We start from the raw sequence: 23,049 nt of genomic DNA, 5'->3' as shown, positions 1-23,049 counted from the left end.
TCTAAATACACCTTAGTTCTAAACCACCGCACAAGTTCTAATTATACCTAACTCTTTTTAACTCTTATACGTTAGATACAGAAACACAGACAAGTATTAGTTAATTGCTATCTATCACAGTACTTGTAAACTATATAACAAGCCATAATTATCAAATATTAGTTATAATTATCATAAATTAGTTACAAAATCATTAAATTATCAAATTAAACTTTTAATTAACATAAAGCAATTCTGCATAAGGTAAGTCTTAATAGTTCAACACTGTTTGTAAACATTAGTGAAAGATGACGACACTTTACTGTTACACTCGCCCAGGTATATAAACTCACCCAGGTATATAAGCTAAGCCATAAAGATTCTTGATGGCTGGTCTAAAATGTTCATAATTACCATTTATAATTCACATTAATATTTAAGGCGTCATAGATACGAACAATGTGCCACGTACACAGACCACAGGTTGACTTGTGCCATTAGGGTTGAGTCTCGTCCCGGGTTATGAAAAAGATTAGTTTAACCCCCCCTCCCCAAAAGAGAGGTTAGTTTAACCCCCAAAACAAGGAAGATTGGTTAACCCCATCCCCAAAGAGAGAGATTATTTACCTTGTCACCTGATACCTGCCGAACCAGGTGAGTTCAATTATAAAATGCTAAATATATCTGACCCCTAATACTATTTACCTGTATAAACTTAATTGGTCACATAGAGAGATTCGCTTAGCGTTAAGACACCTAATACTGAACTGTTAATTAATATATGTAATCTTCCTAAGTTGTTTTGGGGGCTGATATCTTAGTTTTGTTAGCTTAAGTGATATCATAATGCTCAACTGATACCTTAATGCAAAGTGATATCATAATGCTCAAGTGTTATCATAATGCTCAACTGATACCTTAATGCTCAAGTGATATAATAATGTTCAAGTGATATCATAATGCTCAAGTGATATCACAATGCTCAAGTGATATAATAATTCTAGAGTAATATATCAAACGTAAAATACATCAAAGTGATATCATAATTATAGTTCTCGCCCCTGCTTGCTTTAAAATGATATCCTATTTAGTACCGATACCATAAAATCCTACTTGCTTGAGGAAATACGATATCCTCAACCAACTTCACCGACACCTGATATCTCACACACGTGTTTCTTGGGCCTTAGGGTTCAGTCATCAGTTCATCCACGCTAATCTAGATATCTTGCTTATTAAAAATGAGATATCAACTCGTTAACGTGCATCTCATTAACGCCTGTCAAGATGTGATATTTTAATCCCGCGCGTGTGAGAGAGAGAGAGAGAGATTAATCGTCTAAACAATAAAGGCAATAAACAAAATTCATAAACAATAAACAAACAAATATCTTTCAGGGGTTCTAGTGTTAGGGAGAAAGAAGAAGAAGAAGAAGAAGAAGAAGAAGAAATCGTAATACAGGGTAGTTAAGCAATCAATTACTACTAACAATTACCTTCGCTTTCACTACAGATAAATACCAGGTAACAAAATCACCCTCCCCCCCCCCACTTCCTTCCTCTCCCTACCACAATCACCACTACAACCATCGCCATCACTACCATCATATACCACCAGTCCCGTACCAACAAGTCCCTTTCTACCAGTCTACCACAATCAACCACCATTTCTATTATTACCAGTTCATTACCACCATCTTTCTCTACTAGCCTCCCATCATCACTATCGCTACCACTATCTCTACCACAATTAGTCTCCCCCCTCTCTCAATTACGTACACACATACATACACACACACACACACACACACACACACACCCGGAAGGATGTACCAACACCACACCGGAGCACAGGTCAAAGGTCACCATTGCCCAACATGACCTGGGAACACTCAGACGTCGACGTGCAAGGTGTGTGTGTGTGTGTGTGAGAGAGAGAGAGAGAGAGAGAGAGAGAGAGAGAGAGAGAGAGAGAGAGAGAGAGAGAGAGATCAGCACTATCACCATCACGTCAGCATCACCATTATTTACATCACCAACATCTTTATCTCATTAAGTTTCATATCCCTGAAGAACCCAGTAAGGGAATTCTCTCTCTCTCTCTCTCTCTCTCTCTCTCTCTCTCTCTCTCTCTTTCTCTAACAAAATATACAAATAATTATAGCTTTCTCATATGTACTTGTGATAGTCAGCTGCCCCAAGACTGTCTACTGTATACTGTCAATAGTCATCCTGAGGTCTATGAAATGTGTGTTTTTAGAATACATACATACATACGCTCGGATGGTATACATACGTCTTCATATAACATACACTTATACATAACATACATACCATAGATCTTTATAGATAAATACAAACACAGCCACACGTACACTTATCTCTCAAATATACACATGCTCAACACACAGACACGCACATGATACTTTGACACACACACACACACACACACACACACACACGTATAAAAAAGCTTCACTAGTATAATATCGGCCACATTGTCTGAATACCCTAATCCATTTTGGGGTTGAAGATAAGCTTGAGATAAGTTTAAGCGTATATGCAAATTAACTGCCTCGCCTGCCTATCGTGATCTAAACAGCCTGACAATTTAGCTACCAGTTTGACCCTCTATATTAACCTATTGAGATCTAAAACGTTTAAAATTTTATATATTTAAGATGTCTATTTATACCTACAGAATATAAAATTATTCTATAAGCTGTAATTTTTTTTTAACTTTATGTGGGTTGATTGAAATACGAAAATAATAATAATAAAAATAATAATAACATACAGTAATATCCAATAATAATAATAATACTGTAATACACAACTATATACCAACGTCCACCTTTTAATATAAAAAAAATTACTAATTCACTTAAACAGATTAAAAAAAACAAAAACAGGTAACAAATGGCTAAAAAAAACATGAATTATACATAAGTGAATTAATCTTATATGACTGACGTATGTACAGACACTCATATGATAAAAATCAAGGAAAATCTACAAAGGAAGATAATTACATATTTTTAACATCTGTCCCTTTTAAGAAAACATTAAAATAACGACTTGTTGAACCTGTTGATTATGTGTAAACAAATAATAACTTCTGGTTAGATTAATGTGACAAGAACCCAACAGTGATCATACATAGAAAAACATGACATCGTTTGGCAATAATACAAAAACGAACGGTGAGGGAGAATGCGGATCTATCCATTTACGAACACCAACATACTATCATCCTCTCCTCTCCCTAAGAAAAAACTACTTAAACAAAGACACAAAATAAAAATGTGTTTCTGAACGTTCGGGAAATTACATTGCAACTTTATAAACAAAAGAACGCTATTATTTACCTACGATTTTTTTATATATGCTTTCATTACAAAAACAATTAAAACATGGTATAAGGCCACATATCCTTATATTCAACACCAATCACGTGAATGTATTAGACAAAAAAGACATTTAATACTCAAAGAACTATAGATATAAGGATATATTACTAATTATAAAGAAACAACTATAAACTATAAGGAATAAAATCAACATGGAAATATTTCTCGATATATAAGGACCTATAACGTATTCATATATTCAATACCAAATACGTATCTATATGATACACAAGATATATCAATATTGTAATCTTAATGTGAGATATAAAGACGTGGAGATATAAAAAGGAATTTATATCGGTGAGAGAGAGAGAGAGAGAGAGCTTCTTCCTGTTGGTACAGCCTTGATCAAGTCCAAAATCTGCTTCAGGTATACAATACTTAGCCCCTGCAGGAAGAACTTTCATCCCATCAAACCTTAACCTAACCAACCCTACCCTACCTAACCTAACCAAGCCTAACCTAACCTACCCAGCCTAACTTAACCAAGCCTAACCTAACCTTTACCAACACAACCATCAAGTAGACTAAATATCATATACCTGCCGGGAACCTTCACTCTGACAATGGCATTTATATCCACTGTGACAATCAAAGGCAAATCATAGGCTACCTGAGCTATCATTCCTTCATCGTCTTCACCTTACATGATCCAAGAATGCTTTCCGTGTTGGTGGTGTAGTGTCCTGTTTACTTGACCACTTCGACACGATGATCACGTACACCTAGCAGGGATGTACAGCTAGTTGGATCACCTTGGTAGTTTATTATGTACTGAACACTAGTGGACAATATTCCCTCGACACTTTTGACAATATCTGGAACCTACTTGAGTTTTTATTTTTGTTATTAATCTGGTATAACTTATCGTAAAAAGCAGGATTCATCAGCTATAATCCAGTCATATGACCCACAAGTCTACAAGCGATAGGGTCTTGTTTTGAGGGAATTTTGGCTGTAGATTTACCTTACGAGAAATCATACGGTAACTTAATATCAACATACACAACACAGTTATTCTTTAATCGACTTAATGGAAGCCCTTTGAGTCATTTTATAAGTATGGTCCAATAGCCGGAGCCCTGGAGAGAAATATACCCTGGGTGGATTGACTCACACACATCCAGAAAATATTTGGAGTGGAAGGAAGGCCAATCTCTCAAAACTGGTGACACTTTGACTAACTGATCTGATATGTAAGGACTGCGTGACCATGAAATCTGCTCCTGCACAGTCATATGAATATTTTATCATGGACACATAAGCTTATCTAACTTAAAACTCGTAAATAATTGTATAGATTTATCTGTCTCTCCCAGGTAGCAGGGTAAGTTTATCTCTTATGGAAGGTGTAGGCCAAACCCCGTCAAGGTCGACACCAAACCCAATACTGATGATGGTCGCGTTTGATAACAAGGTGTAACCGTTCTATCGTACCTGAGAGGCCTGACCATCCTGTAGAGTCTTTGTAACACTCATTCACCAAGATATTAAGATACTGGTCACTTCTGTCACTAGTTAATCGTATTATGTTATTTACCAACCAATCCCCGACCATTAACCTCCCCCCCCCCCACCACCACACACACATCCTTGTATAAGCTTCTTCTACTTGCAGCACCAAAACCTTCGCCTCGTTCAGTATTATCGTAATATTTTGGAAGTGTCTTACCCGAGCATATCTGGAGACACCCCGCTGCTGCCCCGAAGAGAGAGGGCGACCTTTGTGACCCTAAATGACCTACTCCTGAACATATATGACATCTTACTGACTCGACCCTCCCGACCGCCACCCTGGTACTCATCCCACGTCCTGCGGCAGATCACCCACGGCATCAGCAATAGGTTTTACATAAGTTCACCTTTGCATCCCCGTCAGACTCGAGAAATACCATCATAAATTCGCTATCATCCAAATCTTTACACCTACTCACTATAAGGCACAGGAATTAGTATACCGATTATGATACAATTTACGGAAAAATTGATGTAATCGACAAACTATACTCCTATCTGGCGGGAAAAAAACAGGCCAGCATCCGCACGTTACCTTAAAGAGCGAGATTTGCATCACAGTTCGGCGAACCGTTGTCAAGCGGCTGACAGCGGGCGGCTTGGAGGACTCCAGCGGTACCATTACTGGGAGCGACGGCTCGTATTCCAAGACACGCTCACTTAAAACTGTCTGCACTGACCCTCAACCCTGCCACCTCTTGGATAATTAATATGTCTTCTTATATTATATTTTCGCTTATTCATGGATCACGCATTGTGTCATTGTGTTTATGTATGACGCATTAGTCTGTCTGTGTTTGTTCATGTATGACGCATTAGTCCGTCTGCCTTTGTTCATGTATGACGTGTTGTACCATGTTCAAAGTCTTCGTTGGCTTATGGATTTAGTTCACTCTCAAAAGTTCCCGTTTGTTCCTGGCATATCCTAATCTGGCCCGGCAAAAAATGTCCTACATCAAAAACATTCTTCATTTGCTCCTGGAACTAGTACAACATCTCAAGCGTCTGGTAGCCTCAACACAGACAGTCGAGAAGACAAACATTGGGCAAGAATCATGTTCGGAATCTGGAACACCTTGCCTAAACTCTCCCTTAAGGACCCATGTAGTTGTCTTGGGGGTTCCGACGTCAGGTCTTTGGATCAATCAAATGCAAATGAACCAGAAAACCATGCTCACATTTCCAAGGACTTCATACGTCACTTATATAACAGATCACAGAGTGGGCTGGGCTGGGCTGGGGTGGGGTGAGGGAGGGGAGGGACCTGGAAGTCTTATGCAGGATTAGATGACATTGTTTGCTTGTGAGACTCAACCTACACTTCACATACGACTGTGTACTTGAGACTTGCCTGAGAGAATGTATGATAATTACCCAGAGAGCATTTCCTGACGACCTTGTGTTAAGACCTTGGAAGAACCTTCAAGACCTCTCATACACAGTCGATGAATCACCCAGAAAAACCCTGTAGCGAGTCCTTTAAAAAGTGGATTTCACATCCTTCAGTACATCCTATGACAAACATCAAATTACGCCCTTAAGCAGAGTCCTACAGCCTCAACTTATTCCTATTCTCAAAGGACACATGAAGGTAAACCAGTAGGTACTTCAGAATGGACTATACCAAAAGTCTTCCTTGAGGGCACCGTGTCCACGCAAGGTCCTGGTGAGATATTACACACATCACCAATAAAATTCATATCTGGTCCATCTGAAACCTCTAATGTTGACCTTGTTGAACCTCGAGCATGAGATTCCCCTAAATGGCACTGGGCACTGAATAAGCTCAGATACAGACTTCGTACCCAAAACTACACTACTCAAACCTAGTTTCGTGGAGGACTTTGTGCACTGGAGAACACTGCATGATCCCACTGGCTTATATAGATACGACTCTGAATACCTGTCTAGATTAACAAAAGCAAGCGAGGGAGGGGGAGGGAAGAGGAGACACTAGGTACACGTCATGTTCCTACCCCACCTCCCACTACTACGACTATACTAAATTGGTTATCTTCAGCGTCTGCACATGCAATCTGGTTCTTGGAACGAGATGGAATAGCGTCCAAAAACAACTACAAAAATATCAGTCTGGTCGTGTGTGTTTGACGGAGATGTTCTTGACGTCTATGTAAATAAGCATTAAGTTATAAAAGCACTTGTGTGTTTAAGAGGAACGGGGAATAAATACAATCTTTATTACACACATTTATCTGGATATATATAAATCCACGTTATATATAAATGCTAATATATGAAAGCTACATAGTGTTATACTGTTATGTGGAAGAATAGACGATCAAGAACTTTACCAACGTTACCTTTGCACTGGAGAGCTTAGATCAGACTGTTTAGTGTCAGCAAGTGTCAGCAGCAAGTAAGATATTTCATGATGATAATTCTCACACGTTCTACACATATCAAATTAACCCAATTATCAGATCACTACAAGTCCAAATGAATTATAATTATCAAACTCATCGCGATACTAATTATCACACCAGAGAGAAGAGAGAATAAGAGTTTAGTAAGTTTATAGTAATTTTTTAGCACGGGAGCAGACTGGCAGGTGAGATAATGAGTAATCACAGGTAAATTATGGTAAGGTGGTATGGTACCGCCCCCCACCCCTTCCTATAATAGCCATCCATATCAACGTACAGGGAGAAAGATACCATCAACCACACACACTACCATTACACTACCATCTTTACCACCCTCGCTGCCATAACACCACACCATTGCTACCATATCACATGTCATTCTTATCTCACTACCAAACTAGTACCACCATGTTCTACCAGTACTATATATGTAACTACCATACCATACAACTACCATCTGAGTACCACATGTTATCACCATCTTACTTATACACCATAGCAACAACCATTACTGTTAACACCAAGACAACAAACTTACCATCATCCTCAACACCAAACTACCACAATCCCCTAAACAACACCAAACTACCACAATCCCCTAAACAACACCAAACTACCACAATCCCCTAAACAACACCAAACTACCACAATCCCCTAAACAACACCAAACTACCACAATCCTAAACAACACCAAAACTACACAATCCCTAAGCAACGCAAACTACCACAACCCTAAACAGCACCAGAAGCACACAACCCTAAACAACTTAAAGCTACAGCCCCTAAACACAACACCAAACTACCACAATCCCTAAACAACGCCAAACTACCCACAATCCCTAAACAACACCAAGCACACAATCCCTAAGCAACGCAAACTACACAATCCCTAAGCAACACAAACTACTACAACCTAAACAGCACCAGAAACTACACAACCCCTAAAAACAACACCAAACTACACAACCCTAAGCAACACCAAACTACCACAATCCCCTAAACAACACCAAACTACCACAATCCCCTAAACAACACCAAACTACCACAATCCCCTAAACAACACCAAACTACCACAATCCCCTAAACAACACCAAACTACCACAATCCCCTAAACAACACCAAACTACCACAATCCCCTAAACAACACCAAACTACCACAATCCCCTAAACAACACCAAACTACCACAATCCCCTAAACAACACCATCATCATCACCACCACCATCCCCAACACCACACCATCACCATCATACCTGTGTCCCGTCACCTGTCAGTTCTGCGTCAGGTATATCAGTTCGCTGGAGTGTGTGTATGTCTGCTACCTGTTGTTACTGTCTAAAACCTGCTGGTACTGTCCTTCATCTTAAAAAGCCCCAATCCAAATCATTAGGTTGGAAAAAATTTGGATCGATTAGGACTGAAACCAATTAGGACTGGGGAGCCCAACTGACCTAATCAACCCTCACCACACCCACCCTCCCACCCATCCCACCCCCACCTCCTCACACCTCCACCAACTCTCACACCCCAAACCACAACAAACCAGCCTTAAAACAAAACCAAGACGATCCTAAACCTCCTCAAATCACTATAGTCAGTCATCGTATGTATATTAGACCCTGTTATCCCGGTTACAATACCTTGGCTGACTCCCCACGTCTTGAGTCATAACACAGATGCCTTCCTAAAAATGTCTCTGATTTAAATACGAATAAAATTGTATAGGTATTCTGAAACAGGTTGATTTTTTTATGAGTATTTTATTTGTGATTAAGACTCGTTTTGTTGTGGGGGAGGGGGGGGTATTATGGATAGGAAGATGGGATAGGTATGGATATGGGGGTGGGATAAGATATGGGATAGGGAATTGATAGGTAATGGTTGGGTGGGGATGGGTGAGGAGAAAAGGATAAGGAGAGAGAGGTGAGGGGATAGGTAGGGAGTGGATAGGAGATGGTTGAAAGGAATGGGAATGGATAGCAGGAATAGGCAGGTATGGCACAACACACACACACACAATCAGCTCACAACAGCATTACCACCTACCAGGCAAGTGATTCACATGCCCCCCACCACCACCATGAGGTCATTAAATGCCAACATAACAAGTGTGGGCCCTAGTTGTTGATGCGCTAACCACTACCACCACAACAACCACTATCCCCCACCACAACTACTACCATTACCATTATCTCCATCACTACTACTACTATTCCCACCACCTCAACCACTATCCCACCAGTACTATCTCACCATTATCTCCTTTACTACTACAACTACTACTATTATTATTGTCACCACCACAACCACTATTATCACACTATCACCATGGTTAGGTTAGGTCAGGTCATGTTAAGTTAGGTTAGGTCAGGTCATGTTAAGTTAGGTTAGGTTAGGTCAGGTCATGTTAGGTTAGGTCAGGTCATGTTAAGTTAGGTTAGGTCAGGTCAGGTCATGTTAGGTTAGGTCAGGTCATGTTAAGTTAGGTTAGGTCAGGTCATGTTAAGTTAGGTTAGGTTAGGTCAGGTCATGTTAGGTTAGGTTAGGTCAGGTCATGTTAAGTTAGGTTAGGTCAGGTCAGGTCATGTTAAGTTAGGTTAGGTCATGTTAAGTTAGGTTAGGCCAAGTCAGGTCATGTTAAGTTATGTTAGGTCATGTTAGGTTAAGCTGGAGTGCATAATCTTCATGTGATCTAAAGGTATTTGTACAGTATATAATTAGTATAGTGTTGAGCATGACAGGAATAGTGCTTTTTGTTCTTCGTTGTTTGAGCATATCTCAACCCTCTCGTCCCTTGCCTATCCCTCCCTAGTCCCGCTTCTTCGCTCCCCCCCCCTCCTACCCCCTCCCCCCCTCCTCTACCAATGTAACCTTATCTTCATTACAGAGTGAAAAATGTTTGTGTATTCCATAATGGCCAAATTGTTATTCAGGTCTCGTGTGTGTGTGTGTGTGTGTGTGTACCAGGCATATGTGTAGTCTAGCGAGTGAGTACATATACATTTCCATGCGTGTATACCAAGTTCCACAGGTCACTACCACCACCACCACCTCATCAATACCATCACCACATCAACCAAGCCGCACTATCAACACAACACAGCCATTTTCAGTCCTGAACTTCACCCCTGATAATATAAGGGGCAACAAGGACCCACTGCCTGACTCGATCCCATGCCCTCCAGGTGCTGAGATAAGACCCCGGGTCCTCCTTACCACCTAGCCACGACGGTACACCTGACTGTCATTCACTGCCACTCGTACCACCTGACTGTCATCCACTGCCACTCGTAACACCTGCCATCCATCCACTGCCACTCATAACACCTGCCATCCATCCACTGCCACTCGTAACACCTGCCATCCACTGCCACTTGTAACACCTGCCATCCATCCACCGCCACTATAACACCTGCCATCCATCACACCATAACACCATCCACTGCCACCATAACACCTGCCATCCACTGCCACTCATAACACCTGCCATCCACTGCCAGGATTCAAAACTACCGTAATATCAAAACTTAATCAAAACATCGTAGTTCAATTCAAATACTTTAATAACGGGGAGATTAATGTAAACTGAGACAAAATCAAGAACACGAATCAACCGAGACAAAATCAAGAACACAAATCAACTGAGACAAAATCAAGAACACAAGTCAACTGAAACAAAATCAAGAACACAATAAACTGAGACAAAATCAAGAACACAAGTCAACTGAAACAAAATCAAGAACACAAATCAACTGAGACAAAATCAAGAACACAAATAAACTGAGACAAAATCAAGAACACAAATCAACTGAAACAAAATCAAGAACACAAATCAACTGAGACAAAATCAAGAACACAAATAAACTGAGACAAAATCAAGAACACAAATTATATAGTAAATGTTTCAAAATACGAAAAGAACTGAGACTACACCTGAAGCTTCGACGATCGGCATGATAACGAGGGAGTCGGTGTTTACACAGAGTCTTGATCAATTCTACCAAGCACCACCGTTCCCACAAGCACATAATCGTCTGACTGCCGAAGCACGAGTGGTTATGTTAAGGTAGGGAACAAGCACAACAGGATCTAAAGGTTTACAGACATTCACACAGACACAAGAGCGATGAGGGAGATTAAATGGCAATGTGATCTACTTATTTTTAACCCATGATTTAAATGACGCATTGAAGATAATTTTTATAGAAAGAGTTGGATTATGTGTGAACCAGAGTAGATTAAGTTTAAATCATCCTCACCAGGGGGATTAAACCTAATGTTCTCAAGGGTTAAATCATCGACCTCACTAGTTAAACCAAACCAAACCAAACCTCTTAAGGTAGTACGGAGACGAATTAATCATTGGGTTAAAACGAACGAAACGAAACCCTGAACGATTAAAAATGTCTTCCTGTGTCGCCTGTAAAACCAAACCTAACCTAACCTAACCTAACCTAACCAAACCAAACCTAACCAAACCTGACGCAAAAGGTTCATGTCAGGCAACACAACTCCCAGCTGAGCCAGGGGAAGGGGTGACGTAACGGGCATGTTGACACCTGCAGTGAGGAAGAGCCACAGCATCAAGTTTCACACCACCTCGCTGGCTCTCTCGATGCCCTGACCAGGTACTGACTGACTGACTGATGGTACTGACTCACTAGCGGTACTGACTGACTGGCGGTACTGACTCACTGGCGGTACTGGTTGACTGACAGCAAGGTAGGTGTTGTTGCCACTTTAGACTTCCCATGTTGCTTTGAATGCTGTTTACAACCATGACGTCATCACCACCACAACATACGCAACATTTAAAAAAACTGTCATCTCATCTCCAGGTAACGGTATAATCAAGGTGACGACACAGGTAACGACGCCATAATAGGCCATTAACGTGAGTAATTCTAGAGATAACTACTTGACTTTTGACCTTAGTGACATCACGACCATCTGACAGCACAGAGAGAGAGAGAGAGAGAGAGACCGCGCCACAACAATGACCAAGAAACAATGTTATTTATTTAGGTGATCGTATTTACAACTCTTTCTTTTGGTTTAACTTATTATTTCACACAAATTAACGAAGAAATAGAATAGTATGGAATTATTACATACATAGTCGGACCACCAAAATAAATATACACACAAAAAAGTGACTAGTGCCTCAGGCCAACACTTGAGGGCGCCACCCGTTATATAATCATCACCATGGTAACCCACAAAAGCCCGTCAAGAAGCAAAAACAATGAGTTAAACCAAGTAAACAGAGTCCAGATATTCCTTGTAATCTCAGCTGTCAGATTACACTTAACTGTTAAATTTAAGCTTATGCACAAAAAATCGCATAAAAATTACACTTAAGACTCTACTATAATTAGATACGTTCACTTACCACCACGAAATCAGAATACAGAATCTTCTTCAAAAACTCTATATTAATTTCACCTCTTAACTGATGCTGTGTGAACGTATCTAGTTAATAGAGGGACTCAAGTTGTGTTCTGAAAGCTATATATTTTTTTTTAAGTCAACTAATTAGGTACTTTATAATTTTAACTACGATAGGCCTATTTATCATCAGAACTTTCTAAGACTTTAAGATATAAACTAGGCCTAAGTTTCACCATATTCTCATAGATGAATCTGGCCCAGAGATATGTGTATCGTAGTGCGGGTTCTGTTCGCGTCACAGAAGGTACTTGGTCTGGGTTGCCTCGGTGCAATTTCGGGATAATTTCGTCCGCCATCTTCATGTCATAGCTTAAGTGGGTCAGTTATGGCCACTCTTATGTCTCCATTTAGGAAGAAGTTATATGTATATATGTACTGTTAAGAATCTCTGTTATAACTTGCCTACAACAACAATAATAATAATAATAACAACAATAACAGTAGTAGTAATAATAATAATAACACTCCCAGGTAGTGTTAAATCATTAGGTGAATTACAGGTAAGCTGGGGTGCTTAATCTTCGCGTGATTCTAAAGAGCTATACAACATTACCTTTTTGAAATGTTATGTATTCTGAAGTACAGTAAATGAGGTGGCTTTGTAAATCGATCCTGTACCCTTGTAAACGTATCGCTGTAACCCGCTGTAATACGAGAACTTAGAGAGAGAGAGAGAGAGAGAGAGAGAGAGAGAGAGTACATCGAGGTGATAACAGGCAGCGACTGTCTAATCCGTCGAGTTATGGGATTTTATGGTCCTATTTCCATGGCCTCTGTGTGACATAACCTTCACTCAAGTACTTCTCACAAGGACACGTCACCCCCCTACCATATATTCCGTGTACGTTCAGCTGCAACCCTTGCTGATGCTGAGTAAACTGAGCATAAACATTGTCTCTATGTGTGGAGAAAATGCTAAAACTGAGATGAAAAATAAAGACAAATTGTTGAAACGATCAGATAGCCGTGAATTACCGGTCAAACAAGGCTCAAGCAAGCAGACAACGATGAAAGACATACATGGCTAGAACTAAAATGACACCCCCTCCACCTCCTCAGGTGAAAGACACTTATTACAAAGACTACCAGAGCGTGTCAGAGGTAGCCCTGGACTATACTCGTGGCAGACTAGAGACCACTAGAAACCACTCGAGAGAATATGAGACTCCGGGACGTCCTCTGAGAGTTTTCTACAGAACAAAAGTCCCGCTGGAGCACAAAGAGGAAGGTTGATTGTCTGTAACATAATCTCAGTCCAAGGGCGCGGGGGCAAGTCTTTGTGTCGCGGGTTTTAACACGGCTGACAGGTCCTACTGGTATTCACTGTTTGTTTACACCCAGGAACCGGTTGCTGCGCTGCTACGTCGTACGCCACCTCTCCCACCACCACCTACCACCATATATCACTACTTTTTGGCCTGATTCTTCGCAGTTATACCTACAAAAAAAATTTATTATAATAGATTCTAATGTTACATATTGTATCCCTTGACAGATTTTGATATCCTTAATTTTTTTCTCCTTCACATCTATTAGATTTATGAAACAGATTTTGGTGCTGCATTTCGTGTCAGCCAACAGGCACCCAACTGGGGGGATATTTTTTGTTGAGGTAACAAATCTCGAGGTGAAATATGAACTATCCAAACTAGGCTTGGTCCAATCTTCCCTTCAACACAACTCTCCCCATTACCGAGAACTGATCACTGGGGTAAGTGACAGCAAAATTATTAATTGGACTGCTGGGTTATGGATGACTTTGAATACAAAAACTTGATGAAGACGTTAAGGTGTAGAGCAAAACGCTAGCTAAGAGGGTTTAAGCATTAAGAAATTGATAATGTTCGTAGCAAATTGAATCCTTTGAAGTATTTCCTCTAACTTTTATCACGCAGTAATTAAGAGTAATTAAAACCAAGAGGTGGAAGTGTATCAGAGTTATGAAGTCAGCACAGCGATTACTAATAAGCCCCGGGAGGTCATGATAGCATCCTAACACGGTCGGGAGTGGCCTAGCATGAGATACGGGGGTCGTCCACAGAATGAACCCTCTCGTAAAATATCCGATTGGTCATTCCATTCACTCCAACAACATGAGTAAGAAAGTCCTCATTTCACTTGTCGTGGAGAGTACCTTAAGGAATATCTGTAAAGAAAATAGACGCGAGACGATATATACGGCGAGCTATAAGACCAACCAAACAGTGCGAGATGAGAAAAACTTAAAGCAGGAGTTGGTTGGAATTCACTCTGTACAGAACGTCAATACCGCACACAGTAAACACACATAGATGAAACTACAGGTTGAAGATATGACAAATGTTTAAAGTCATGAACTTTTACAATAAACACTTGAGAGACAAACGTACGTATCTCCCACCGTAAATATAAACTTTAATTATGATACACTAAAATTTATAGCACACGAAAATACGATTACACACCACTGAAAATACTGCATAATTTTAACGACAATATTTATGAAAGTGCATTTGATATTTACATGATTTAAAGATGATTGGACCTTGATAGCCCAATACGAATCAGTAAATATAACCCGGACACACAGGAATGTCCCAATATCTCTTCATTGCCACTACATTCAAGTCTCCAAGATCGTGAGTGATCAACAAGGAAAATCTTTTGTGGGATGAGGTTACGATACAGCAAACACTCGTTATTACCTTTAAATAATATCGTACCACATTTTAAAATACAGTACTATATCATTTCTTAACCTACGCTACATCACAAACAATGTAAAAAAATAAAATGAGTTAAAATTGGGAATGGTAGTTTGAAGTGTGTCATTCCCAGGCTGACAACGCAACCAGAATTATATATCAGTCAAGCACCACAACCCACAACACGATAATTCAACAACAAAAGAACTAATCCACGGAGCCGGAAATAAGCTTCATCCAATCTTAACTCAGCTTAATGTACCTCTAATCTAATCTAAACTAATTTAATCTAATCCAAATATGACATAACTAAGGAAAAAAATTAGTACTGTATAAATATTCGTATCCAGTTCTAGGTTCGGGGTTCAGTTCTGTCATCCAAAAGTGTCTAACATTATATGAAAAGTTGATTTGAAAATCCCATGTATCGAGACCCGCAGTCATGGACAATATTAAATATGGTCTCGTACCTTCAATGTTTTTGTTTTTTTAACCAATCAGATTCAAAGATCATGGCTAACAGACAATTACCTGAACCAATGAGAGAAGAAACTTTTGATATGTGCCGTTGTCTGAAGTTTCTTTAATACTGCAAATAAAATCCACTGATAACAAAATACACATTAACGTCTTCCATTAAAAAAAAATAGTTTGACAAAGTTTAGTTTTTGGATGTTTTGATAACTAGCGAACCATTTTTATCTATTCAAAGTTATCAAATTACATGTTGATAAATGTATCCTGTTATGATTGTTAATTTTCAATGTCATTCCCAACTGGCAACTGATTAACGTTGCCAGAATCACTACCCACATAAACGAAAGTGATCACCAGTAAATAAAAAGAAATATTACCTACTGTTATCTTATTTTCTTAACTGATAACAATATTAATCAGAAAAGAGATATTTACACTATAGACGACATAAGCCAACACCTCCATCGGAAGCAACTGTGAGCTGTGAAGATAATGGGAGGAGGAATGAGGTATTGTTTGGTCAGGTCCGCGGCGAAGTGGACAAATGATGAGGAACTTATCTGAAGGTCACACCAAAATAATAAAGAGGAGGGAGGAGTAAGTAAGTTTAAACGATGGCTGGTGGGTTAAAACATCGTCCTCAAAGGGTTAAAACATCGTCATCAAAGGGTTAAAACATCGTCCTCAAAGGGTTAAATCATCGTCCTCAAAGGGTTAAATCATCGTCATCAAAGGGGTTACATAATCGTCATCAAAGGGTTAAATCTTCTTTATCAAGGGTTAAATCATCGTTATCACGGGTCAAATCATCGTTATCAAGGGTTAATCATCGTTATCAAGGGATTAAATCATCGTCTTCAAAAGTAGTAAACCATCGTCCTCAAAGGGTTAAATTATTGGTCTCAAAAGGTTAAACCGTCGTTCTCAAAGGGTTAAAACACCATCCTCAAAGGGTTAAACCATCGTCTTCAAAGGGTTAAGAAGCTTGGAAAATTAAACTTGAAGTGAAATTTATGAAGAGATTCCAAGTTGAGTTAGGAGTTATGTTGAAACAAGTGAGGAAATATTAACTGGGGAGGTTTTACGTACTGTCTGATAGATTAATCTCTTACTGTCCAGATGAGAAAACGAAACGAAATAGAAAAATAAAAAATATCAATAATAGGTATCAACATTTAGCTACTAATCTTCTCTGTAATATTACAATAAATAAACAAAAGAGGTTGGTAATTATTTAAACACTATCCTAGACCACACACACACACATACACACACACAAAACACACACACTAACAACTTAAAACTCCACACACACACACACACACACACACACACAAAACACACACACTAACAACTTAAAACTCCATATTAGCCTTTTGTAACACCCTCTCATCCAATTACAGTATCTCATTTCAGCTAATAATATCACTCGTCTTTCTTAACTACTGTAATTCACATTTAATCTGTTACTTTATTCATTCTAATTCAAGGGAAGTGGGGCGCGTGGACCACTGTTTCTCCTTCAGAGTTTTATACACAAACCAGTTAGCCAATTCCTTGCTTGAGTAGCACCAGGATCTAAAATAACATCAAGAATAATAATAAACATAATGACACACACATTGACACACTGACACGATAGTCTACGATTTCCTGGAAGTAATTACACTGAAAATTACTATGCGGATGAAACTTGGAGCATTTTACTGCTTGCTTGGGTCTATACATTCGGTAACCTTAATGAGGATTGCCTTTTTATGGGGCCTACACTCGGTTACGCCTATGTGTTGAAAGTTAACCTTGTATCATATCATAATGTTCGAGAGAGAGAGAGAGAGAGAGAGAGAGAGAGAGAGAGAGAGAGCTATATCATCAATTCATACTAGTGTTAAAAAAAGGCATAATTTAAAATACTAAGGCCAGGAACAATTTAAATCACAATATAACCTCTCCCCCCCAAAAAAAAAATCACGCTGAAAATTTATGCACCATTCATTCAAATCTCACCGTGTCGGAAGGCGTCGAGTAAGCGAGGCTAAAAAACCAGCAATAAGTCACGAAGGAGGAGTGTTAGGTAGGTGAGGCTATGACTGCAATACAAAAGGTCGTCAATAATACCCTGTAGTGAAGGTCAAGACATGAAAGGCGTGTTACTGATGAAGAAGATGATGATGACAGCTGCAAAATTCACAAACTCGAAGTGCAAATTTAAATGTGCATTATTATTATTCACTGCATCATCATTCAATAAATAATAGGTTGAGAGATACAACTGCAATGAATAAGTGGACTTGTATAACCCAAGGATACAGTGAAGAGTGTATTGGTATACTATACATTATTATTATTAAGTGATGAATCATTCGCTCAGTATGATGTATGATGACAGCTGAAGGACTTTATATGTACACTGTCCTTATATACTGTAACACACACACACACACACACACACACACACACACACACACACACACCGACACACACACACACACACCGACACACACACACACACCGGACACACACACACACACACACACCCGACACACACGCACACCGGACACACACACACGCACACCGACACACACACACACACACCGACACACACACACACACACACCGACACACACACGCACACAAACCATTCGCTACGGTAAACCTCTAATTGACTTTAATAATCTATGCCAAGTGCTAATCCACTCTATATATCATCTTATGGTAATTAAGAACAATTAAGTGGTGTTCTTTACTGCCGATACCCACCGTGTTGTGTTACTAATTACACGGCAACACTAAACTGAATAAGGAAGTCACTCATGTTCTCCAGGTGCAACTTAATTACTGATGAGAGTTCAGACACACCTCACCTCACCTAGTCCTTTCGAGTTAAAGCTGAATCATTTATACACTTTACACTCAGCTGTACTATAAGCAATATTATCAACATCCTATAGGCACAATCAGTGAAAAATAGACTCTTTAACGACTTACAGAGCCACTAACTTACAGACACAAAGATGTAAACAAACTTTCAATAAAGCTCAAGATTTTATTACACTCAGCCATTCATCCACACGCCGCCATAATCCCACGATAAAATCTATTATCACCTATTAACTTAAGTCACCTGTACAGTATAACCCACTGAGTAAGGTAGCATCTTATACTCTGATTTAACCCGACTTATAGTGAGTATTAGCCTTACCTTACCTAATCTAACCAATGAATGGTCTTGCATGGGATATTATAGTTATAATCGTTACTTAAATATTCATATCGTTTCTTAAGCATTCATATCGTTTCTTAAGCATTCATATCGTTATCATCATCGTTTAAGTATTCATATCGTTATTTAGATATTCATACCGTTATCCAAATCGTTAGTTAAGTATTCATATCGTTACTAAAGCACTAATATCGTTAATATAATCGTTAAGTATTCATATCGTTACTAAAGCAGTCCTATCGTTACTTAACCACTCATATCGCTACTTAAGCACTCAAATCGTTATCCTAATCGTTACTAAAGCACTCATATCGTTATCATAATCGTTACTTAATCACTCATGTCGTTATTTAAGCACTCGTATCGTTACTTAAGTACTCGCATCGTTACTTAGCACTCATATCGTTACTTAATCTTTACATAAGCACTCATATCGTTACTTAATCTTTACATAAGCACTCATATCGTTACTTAATCTTTACATAAGCACTCATATCGTTATCATAATCGTTATTTATGCACCCATATCGTTACTAAAGCAGTCCTATCGTTACTTAACAACTCATATCGTTACTTGAGCACTCTATATCGTTACTTGCAACTCACAAATGCTATTACCGTTCCATTATCAATCACTACAACTCATAACCATCACAAAATGGCGACACTTTTATTCACAAAATAAACATATAAGAGGAACGGAGAGTCGCCATTCTTAAAAAACCACAATGATAAAGTTTGGTCATAAATCAAAAACCCGTTAGTCTTACCTCTGTCGTTGGTGGATGTAGGCGACGGTTTATACTGTGTGACTCGTCTGCAGTTGGTTCCTGACGCGCTGACGAAGGTGTGAACACAAGTTTTTATGCGTGTTGTGTTCTGTCACGTTTGATGGTCTTTGGAACTCGATAACATGTTTATATCTCACTCATATACATAAACATTTTGGCTTCGATGTTTCTTGGTTGCAAAGGTGTTATAATTTACTGTTTGTTATATATTATTGTACACACAGATGCCTTTTATAATCAATTTGGTTATAGAATTCGAATGTTTTGAGTTGATTTGATTATTCCGTTTATCATAATGTTCCAATGCTGACACTTGTGAACTCTTGAGTAGTCTATATACAACCAAGGCTCTCACTGGTACGCTCTGAGTCTCCCTCACACACGTACCAAACCGACAACATTTGCCGCCCACACCTGTCAAGTCAAGTGTCGTCACATCCTGAGTGTTGGGAGCAGCCTCACGCCAGGATGGGTCGTCAGTGCCTCCGTGTGGTTCAGAATCGTTCGTGGGGGCTACGTCGTTGAGTATTCCCGTGTCGTTATTAATTTCTGAGAGGGGATAAGGTACCATATACAACGTGAGGAAAAATTAACGTATTTCCACACCTTCTTTTCATACTTAAAACACCAAAAATCTAGACTACTAAATGATATTAATAAAATATATATAAATTTAACATAGGCTTCAAAAAGAGTATTCTAAACGAATGAATAATTGTAGGAAAAAAAAAGCCAAAATGTTCCCATTTCTCGTTAGAATGTTAGATGAACAGAAAATGTGGCGCATCTATGACGTCAACTATCTCCTCCACGGCTGTCAACACACACCACCACCAGGCTACATCGTCGACGCTTGGTTTAGCTTGAACGACTGCGGTTAAACTGTGAAATCCGGGTCATTTGCCAGAAATTCTCGAGTGTAATTTGAAAAAAAACCCGCAATAAGTGTCCAGTCCTATGACTAACCCTCATCCATCAGTTCACGCAATGATGAGTTAAAAAACCGCATATGGTCCACTACTACAGTACATTTTCCCATACCATTCTGAGAAAATTATAATATTTTAATAACTTTATGTTTTTTAACGATAAGATTACTACAAGAGATGTTGTTTTACCTACAAAGATAACATTTAAAAGCAGATCAAATATAGGGTACACTCCCCTATGATAGATTAGTTACAGTACTAGAGAAATCGAACTAATAACTGATATATGTAATTCTATATATAAAGAAAAGCGACTAAACATCAAGGTACATGAGCTGAGGTATAACGGGTGTGTTCAAAGCCTCCGTTTACTCCCTCCACCATAAACAAACCTCCAAGACCAAGTGTAAACAATGGTAAATCGATTCACGTTCCAGGCCAGGCTGTGCCATCACTTCAGGAAAACATGACCACTAAAACCGATAACTTTTTTTTTAGCTGATCATCCGAACCTAAGCCAACCTAATGACGTGTAGTTGATTAGTCAGCTTCCCCAAAAAATAATGGTTTCTAGATCGTGTTCGTGGTTGTAATTTAACTTTTTTTTCACTCAGATATCACACGTCATTACTTCACGTACTGTACTTCTAAGAACAAGAACATAAACTCTTAAAAGCAATTAATGTAAATATGTAAATTACAGCCAAGACTTTAGATAAAATTAATAACATAATTGGTTTATCAAAACATGAAGTGAAATAAAAATAGTTCGAACTAAAATGACTCTTCAGGACAATTAACGTTAAAACTGGTTCTTAAGACATCTGGTAGAACAAATATGACATAATTCTCTTGTTTATAATGGATATGTCTCACCAACATGTATGAGAATTTGTCACAGTAATTCTCACACCGGAAACAAAAAAAATTGGGGCAAATGTCAACAAAACTCGTCAGGTCATATAAGTTTCACGAGGGACTGTTGTTTACAATGTTTAAATGCTTTATATTTGGTAAATGTTTCTATGCCTTATATTTCAAGGTTTTAAGATACGCGAGGTAGTTATTTCATACAAGGGGGTGAAATATGCAGCTTGGATTCCCACTGCAACAGTTAACTTTCCTGGTGAGGGCCAAGCGTAAATTTACATAAGTGATTTCGATTTGTTTATCATTATAAAACAGACTTTGCAATTCTGTTTTTTCCCTGAACCAATTCACCTCTTGCATACTAACGAGAGGCAAACTTTCTGTGTAACATAACATTCAACATCAGCTGAGAGCAAACACGTCCACGAGAACTTCAACAACACTATGCCAATAACATCACTCACACTGACACGAGAGGATGTAATGTTGTGCACATGTTACACTGTTTAAACAGCTGTTCTCTCTTTTGACACAATAGCAAAAAAAAAAAACGGGTATCGGTGAAGTCACACCACGTAACTAACCTCAGACGGACGGGTTAACTGCACCTTGTCCTCCTTCACACTGTAACGTGAGAGGACGGTAACATGTTAACTCAACAGCTCTCGCCTCACGTCTACCAAGAAGCTAACCTCTCTGGCATGTGCGGTCAAGGCATAGGCTATACACTACTCCCAAAAAACGCTTCATTAGTCATAAATCCATCAACAGTTCGGCAGAAACGAATAGCATTATCACAGAGCACTGTTTGTGTTTCATAACAGTTCACCTCGTTCAACAACAGTCGAATTCCAAGGTTATAAATTTTTTTCAATTTATTTTCACACACAATTATTGGAGCAAGTGGTGGAGAGAGCGGCCACACCGAACCTTGCCTTCCTCACCCGCTCGCTGCCCAAGTGACACTGGGCACGACTCGGCAATGATGATGCAAGTCCAGCTTCACGGGGTTGCAATACACTGCCTAGTCTATAAATTTAAGAATACTAACCCAGTTATCTACCACAATACCACATGATTAGTTCATCTATTTAAGTGGTTGTTACTTAATTAAAATGGGGACGCAGTTAAAAAGAATGTTAGTTGCGAAATAAAGTGGAGATATATGAGCAGCGTGTGGGAGACAGCCTTGTGCTGACCAGGTCGTTCAGTGTTGCTACAGGCTGGGGGATCTGCACTCCGTCTCACAGTTACCAACGTTCCCCACCTGCTATACGGGCTACTCCACCAAACAAAACACCTGGGCTCGTTTTGTACACCTAACAGACCCCCAACAT

General features: G+C 39.2%; 1 long non-coding RNA gene across 1 annotated transcript in view; it reads right to left on the bottom strand.

Moving 5' to 3' along the window:
- The window catches only part of LOC121856184, a 53,845-nt gene extending 31,166 nt beyond the window's left edge, over positions 1-22,679 (bottom strand). Inside the window, exons 1-2 of the long non-coding RNA XR_006086916.1 lie at positions 22,602-22,679; positions 19,893-20,462 (exon numbers count right to left, since the gene is read on the bottom strand). This is a non-coding gene — a long non-coding RNA (uncharacterized LOC121856184). The remainder of the gene's footprint in view (positions 1-19,892; positions 20,463-22,601) is intronic.
- Between the last annotated feature and the right edge of the window lie 370 nt (positions 22,680-23,049).

This window comes from Homarus americanus, unplaced genomic scaffold, assembly GCF_018991925.1.
Source record: "Homarus americanus isolate GMGI-L3 unplaced genomic scaffold, GMGI_Hamer_2.0 scaffold48016, whole genome shotgun sequence".
Lineage (NCBI taxonomy): Eukaryota > Metazoa > Arthropoda > Malacostraca > Decapoda > Nephropidae > Homarus > Homarus americanus.
Note: the sequence above shows the minus strand (reverse complement) of the source record. Positions and strands in the feature narration are given on the sequence as shown.